Source organism: Lathamus discolor, chromosome 3 (genome assembly GCF_037157495.1).
Source record: "Lathamus discolor isolate bLatDis1 chromosome 3, bLatDis1.hap1, whole genome shotgun sequence".
Classification (NCBI taxonomy): Eukaryota; Metazoa; Chordata; class Aves; order Psittaciformes; family Psittacidae; genus Lathamus; species Lathamus discolor.
The window spans coordinates 76,759,347-76,765,492 of NC_088886.1; the positions used below are offsets into that span (position 1 = coordinate 76,759,347).

A 6,146-nucleotide genomic window follows, 5' to 3' on the forward strand; every position below is an offset into this window, starting at 1 on the left:
AATCAAGGAACCTCCTGGATTGCTTGTGCCATGCAGTACTGTCGTTCCAGCAGATGTAACGGTGGTTGAAGTCCCCCATGATGTCAAGGGCCTGTGAGCGTGAGGCTTTTCCTATCTGTCTGTAGAGTGCTTCTTCCGCAGGTTCTCCTCGATCAGGCGGTCTGTAACAGATCCCCACAGTAATGTCTCCCACGGCTGTTTTCCCTTTAACCCTGACCCACAAACTCTCTGTTACCTGCTCACCTGTCCCCAGACAGAGTTCCATACTCTCCAGCCTATCCCTAACATAAAGAGCAACTCCCTCTCTCCGCATCTGCCGGGCCTGTCTTTTCTAAAGAGCCTGTAACCTTCCATTCCAACACTCCAGTCATAGCAGCCATCCCACCATGTTTCTGTGATGCCTGTTATATCATACCCCCGTAGACGTGCACACATCTCTAATTCCTCTTGTTTGTTCCCCATGCTACGGGTGTTTGTGTAGAGGCATCTGAGCTGAGCTCCAAAAGAAGCCGGCTCATTGGCTGGAGAGGCTAGAATATATCTACATTGCTCCGAGCATTTATTATAGGTGTTGGCAACTGACTGGGTGTGTTGGGATGGAATGATGCCCCCCTCCCCCATCTCATCTTGTTTAAAGCCTCCTTGACCAGTCTGGAAAGCCTCCTACCAAAACTGCTCTTCCCCTTCATCAGACCAGCTCCACCAGCCCCCAGTAGACCTGGCCTACAAACTTCAGTCCCATGTTCAATACACGCAACCCCCTGACTATGACACCACCCTTTTAACCATTTATTAAGCTGGCTAATCCTCCTAGCTGTTTTTGGTCTTCCCCTGTGTCCTGGATGCATGTGGCTGCAGGCATCCCCTTCTATCCTGAACACTGATGCTCGGTCCTTTTGGTGCCATGTGGTGCTTTGAAGGGTGGTGCTGTGCAAGCTGGATGTGCGTTGCTGCAGGTTGTTGCTGGGTGTGAGTTTGGCTTGGATCATTTGTTTGGCCAAAGGAAAAGGTAAAAAGGTACTTGGAGGTCACCCAGAATGGTCAGAGATTCTATGGTTTCCCCCCACATCCAGGGACCAGACTTGAGCCTGTTTTCAATCCTGCTTTGGAAGAAAACAGCTTCCCACAGCTTGGATGTTTCCACTCTGGTTTCAAACCCCAAGCTCTTAGGTGAAAGCTTTCACCTTCTCTGTTGTCGCTGTTCCCTTCCAATGATGTGCCCCTTGGGCACTTCAAACCAGAGGGTGATGGAGCAGGCAGTAGAGGCAACATCTTCCTTGTCCTTGCTCCTTGCCCACGGACAGCACCATGGTCCTTCTCCAGGCCTCTCCCCTGGTACCTGAGGTACATGAGGACCTGAGCAAGCCCCAGAGCAGATGACTTGTTCTCTCAAGAACAGTGTAGGATGGGGTGGCTTTGTCGCTGTTTGGTTTGCAAACCCATGTTTTCATCTCATCCCATAAGTCAGCATGGGGATTTTGAAGGATGGGGCTGAGCCTGTCAGAAGGGAGCTGTATTGCTGATGCTAGGGGGAATGGGGTCTCTGTCCCAAAATAGGCCACGGGTCCTTGGAGAGAGATGTGCAGTCCCTATGAGCATCAGCTCTGGTGGAAGGTGTCCAGCCTCATTCAGCCTGTTTGAGCACCAGTTCCCAGAGAACATAGAATTACCTAAGATGTCATCTCAATCTCCCCTCTGGCAGATTGAAGCCATTCCCCCTTGTCCTGTCTCCCATAGTGGGGCAAGGTCTCGACTCTTCTGTTGTCGCCTATAACCTGGATCAGGTTCCCCCTGAAAACTCCTCCTTTCTGGAAAGGAGCTCCCTGTGCCGCTTGCGCTGCCTCCTGGATAACTCCTCTGGCTTCCTGGTGAGTGCAGACCCATGGTGTGCCCCTCACAGCAGAAGAGGGGTCCAGGCTCACCCCGAGGGGCTCATGCTGCTGCTGAAGCATTGAAGTTGGCTTTGAAGGACCTGGATTGATGTTGGGTTTCTACGTTTAGGCTGCACCTACAACTTCTGCCCTTGGGTTTTGTTCTGCTCCTGTCAGAGATGCTGGATCTTGAACAAGAGTGCTTTTCCTGCCCGTGTTTGGCTGGGTTTAGATGCTAAAGGCATGTCTTAGGACCAAGCAGGTGGTGTTATCCCTCCTTCCTTGTGCTGCAGGTTAATGGGGTTCCTGTCTTTATAAGGACCCTATTTCCACCTCTCATCCCACCCTAGTCTGGAAACTCAATGCAAAGAGGCCTGATTGCCCCTTGTTCAGAAGCAATGCTCTGATCTGTGATGGGGTACAGCTCAGTTCAAGCGCAAAGCCCTGATGCCACTGCAGCATGTGCTGGGTCCTGCAACCGCTGTGTTTCTGAGCCCTGGGTTGCTCAGCACAGCATCCCTTTGGTCCTCTGTCTTATTTTAGCGGGAGCACTGGAGTTGCAGTGGCAGGTCACAAGGGATGGTGTGCCTCAGCTCTGCAGGGAGATGATGCTTCCCGTGCGGCTCTCATCCCTCTCTTCCCTCTCCATCCCCTTTCCTGTGTGACACTGAACTTCTCTCTCGCTGGGCTTTAAACCCCCAAGGCAGGCTGAAATTCCTGTATGCGCAGAACAGAAGGTTCGGCCCCCATCCGTCCTGCAGGTCCGCACCAAGGACATTATCTTCAGGATGAAGCACAAGCTGGACTTCACCCCCTTGGCGTGTGCTGCCAAGTAAGCAGCAGAGCTGACTGGAGGAGTGATGCTGCAAGCTTCCTTCATGCCATTCCATATGGAGCCTGCCAGGGTGATGTCTCAGCTCTGCCCCTGACCTTGGTGTGTTCTTGGTCTCTTGCAGGGGGAAGATGGTTTTGGGCTGTAAAAGGGCGGAGCTGTGGATGTGTGGCATGGGATACCAGTTAGCCCATGCTGCCAACATGCTGCACTGTGCTGAGAACCATGGCAGGAGTAAGAGGCCCTTTCCTGCTCGCTTGTGCACACCTCCGAGGCTGATGCATGGGGCTGGGACTATGGGCAGCTCCTTTGGCTGCTGTGTAGAGCCCGGCAGCTCTTTCCCCATAGTAGGCTTTGTGTTATGCTTTGCTGGGATGCTCTTGTCACTGCAGGGAGCCTGGGGGGAGTGAGGGGTGTTTAGCTGGGATGGTGTTGGTTGGTGAGAAACTGAAGATGAGCTTCAGTGTGCACTTACAGCCCAGAACCCGTCCTGTGCTGGGCTACGCTCCCACAGTTGAGCAGCAGCTCAGGGAGGGGATCCTGCCCCTCTGCTGTGCTCTGGTGAGACCCCCCTTGCAGCACTGTGTGGTTCTGGTGTCCTCAGCATAAGAAGCACATGGAGCTGTTGGAGCAAGTTCAGAGGAGGCCACGGGGATGCTCAGGGGCTGGAGCAGCTCCTGTATGGAGCCAGGCTGAGAACACTGGGGCTGTTCAGCCTGGAGAAGAGAAGCTGCATGGGGACCTCAGAGCAGCTTTCAGTGGCTGAAGGGGGCAACGAGGATGCTGGAGAGGGACTCTTCATCAGGGACTGCAGTGACAGGACAAGGGGTGGTGGGTTCAAACCGAAACAGGGGAAGTTCAGGTTGGATACAAGGCAGAAGCTGTTCCCTGCGAGGGTGCTGAGGCACAGGGTGCCCCGAGAAGCTGTGGCTGCCCCATCCCTGGCAGTGTTCAAGGCCAGGTTGGACACAGGGGCTTGGAGCACCCTGCTCTAGTGGAAGGTGTCCCTGCCCGTGGCAGGGGGTTGGAGCTGGTTGAGCTTTAAGGTCCCTTCCAACCCAAACCGTTCCATGATTCCATGTGTGACAGCCTCAATGCCTGCACCTCTTCCCACAGTGATGAAGATGGGCAAGAGAGGCCTCACGGTGCTCCGCCTGCTGACCAAGGAGAACGGCTGGAAGTGGGTGCAGGCCAACGCGCAGCTCGTCTATAGGAATGGGGAGCCCGAGTCCATCATTGTCACACAGAGACCCCTCCTGTAAGTGCCCTCTGGGTCAGGATGGGGACAGGCTGCCCTGTGCGGGCTCTGGGATGCAGGATGTTAGACTCGCCATTGCTCCTTGTGCCTCTACACGGGGCAGCTGTAGTGTGCTGTGCTTTGATGCTGTTTAGCCAGATCTGCACCCTGCAAGGCTGAGTACAGGAGAGCGCTGAGCAGTGCCCTGCACCTCACACCCATGCGCCAGTGTCCCACGTGTCGTGGTTTAAACCCAACCACAAACCTCGTCCACTCACTGCCCCCCCTTCTTGCCCTCCCCCTGCTCCTGGAGGGACGGAGAGGAGAATCAAAAAGAATGCAACTTCCATGGGTTGAGATAAGAACAGATCAGTAACTAAGGTATAACACAAATCACTACTGCTACCACCAATAATAATAGTGCTAAAGGAAATAACAAGAGGAAAGAATACAACACCTCAACACCAGACGACCGATAACTCACCCCACTCCCCCCAGCCAAGCACCGACTGATACCTCCTCCAACCCTGCAGTCCCTCTACCCCTTCCGGGTCACTCCAAGTTACATCCTGGGCATGACGTGCTGTGGTATGGAATACCTCTTTGGCTAGTTTGGGTCAGATGTCCTGTCTCTGCTTCCTCCCGGCCTCCCCTCCTCCCTGGCAGAGCATGAGGCTCAGAAAGTCCTTGGCCAGACCAAACATTCGAGCAGCAACTGAAAACATCGGCGTTATCAGCACTGTTTCAAGGCCAAAAGATCAAAACACAGCACTGCACTAGCTCCTAAGAAGGAGAAAAATGACTGCTGCTGCTCAACCCAGGACACCATGCCACCCCAAGCTCCATGCAGTGACAGGAGCATCGCTGGTCCAGACTTACCTTGGAGAGACTGGTGGCTGTGGGAGCAATAAGCACTCTCATTGTGGCTGCCCAGTGTAGCAGCATCACGTGCCTATCCTATTGGGTGGCTGCAGCGCAGATGAGCAGGTCTAGTGTGAGATTTGTGTCTGGCAGAGCTCTGTTACCCTTTGCATCTTCACTGTCCTCGTGGTTGTTCTGAAGATGATGTGCTTTTCTGTGTATATGTAGAGATATGTATGTGTGTATCTGTACATAAGTGCACACATAGATGTGTATGTGCGTGGTTCTGCTTCATTACAGTAGAGGGGCTTTGGCTTGCAGGAATCACTGTTATCCAGTGCAGGGGTGTGTTTGTGCACATGCAATCTGCAGCCTCCTCTTCTTTCCCACCTTGCAGAGATGAAGAAGGAGGAGAGCACCTTCAGAAGCAGTCCATGCATCTTCCCTTCACCTTTGCGACAGGAGAGGCACTCTTGTATCAAAGCTGTGACCCTCTCCCAGGCTTTCCTGACCCTTTCCAGAGCAAAGGGAAATAGAGGCAGTCCAAGAAGACCTCCCAGAGCCATGAAGGGCACTTCCATCGGAGCAGCATTGACCCCAGTTCTCCGCTGGGCGCTGTGATGCAGCAGACCAATCCGGTGTCCACCTCCTGTCCTGCTCCTAACGCCTCCTCCAGCAGTAGCTTTGTGGACCACCTCCAGGACGTGTCCTTGGATGCAGGAAGAGGTGCCTGGAGTACGGATGCTGCTCTGGTTTCTTCAAGGGGGGACAGCGTCAAAGAGGATGTGCAGCAGGAGGGCCCTCTCTTGGCCACCCTGGACTCACTGTCTCTGATGTGATGAGAACTGTTCCAACACTGGGCTCTTCAGTGCGCTGGGGGGGGCTGGAATGGTGAGGACCTGGAGCTCCTGCTGCTGGATGAGAGAATGGTAATGGTCAATATGGACCCTGATCTTAGCCCATCCTGCAGTGACGTGGTGAGCTCATCCCTGTGAGGGTGGATCCTTGAGCCTGGCTGCATGGGCAATCACACCATCACCAAATACCTGGATGGTTTTAACTCTTCCTTGCTGCTTGCCTCCACAGCCCCAAGAGCTTCCCAGCAGCTAAAGTGACCTAAGGAGCACCGTAGCCTGCCTGGGTTTGTTACCAGGGTGCTGGGTTTTACTCAACCACAGCTTCATTCCATCAAGTGCTGTGTTTCTGTTGAGGTCCGTAGAGGAAAAGCCATCCCTCTGCAGCAGGAGCTGCCCCTGCTCCCCAAGGAGACCGGCACATCCATAATTGATGCCCGTCCTCACACCAGCTGCTGCTTGTCCTCCCCTGGGCCTTATGGCAATGATTT

The 6,146-nt window shown here is 54.0% G+C and overlaps 1 pseudogene; it reads left to right on the plus strand.

Moving 5' to 3' along the window:
* Window positions 1–30: 30 nt before the first annotated feature.
* LOC136010012 (aryl hydrocarbon receptor-like) lies at window positions 31–5,796 on the plus strand (annotated as a pseudogene).
* The last annotated feature ends 350 nt before the right edge of the window (window positions 5,797–6,146 follow it).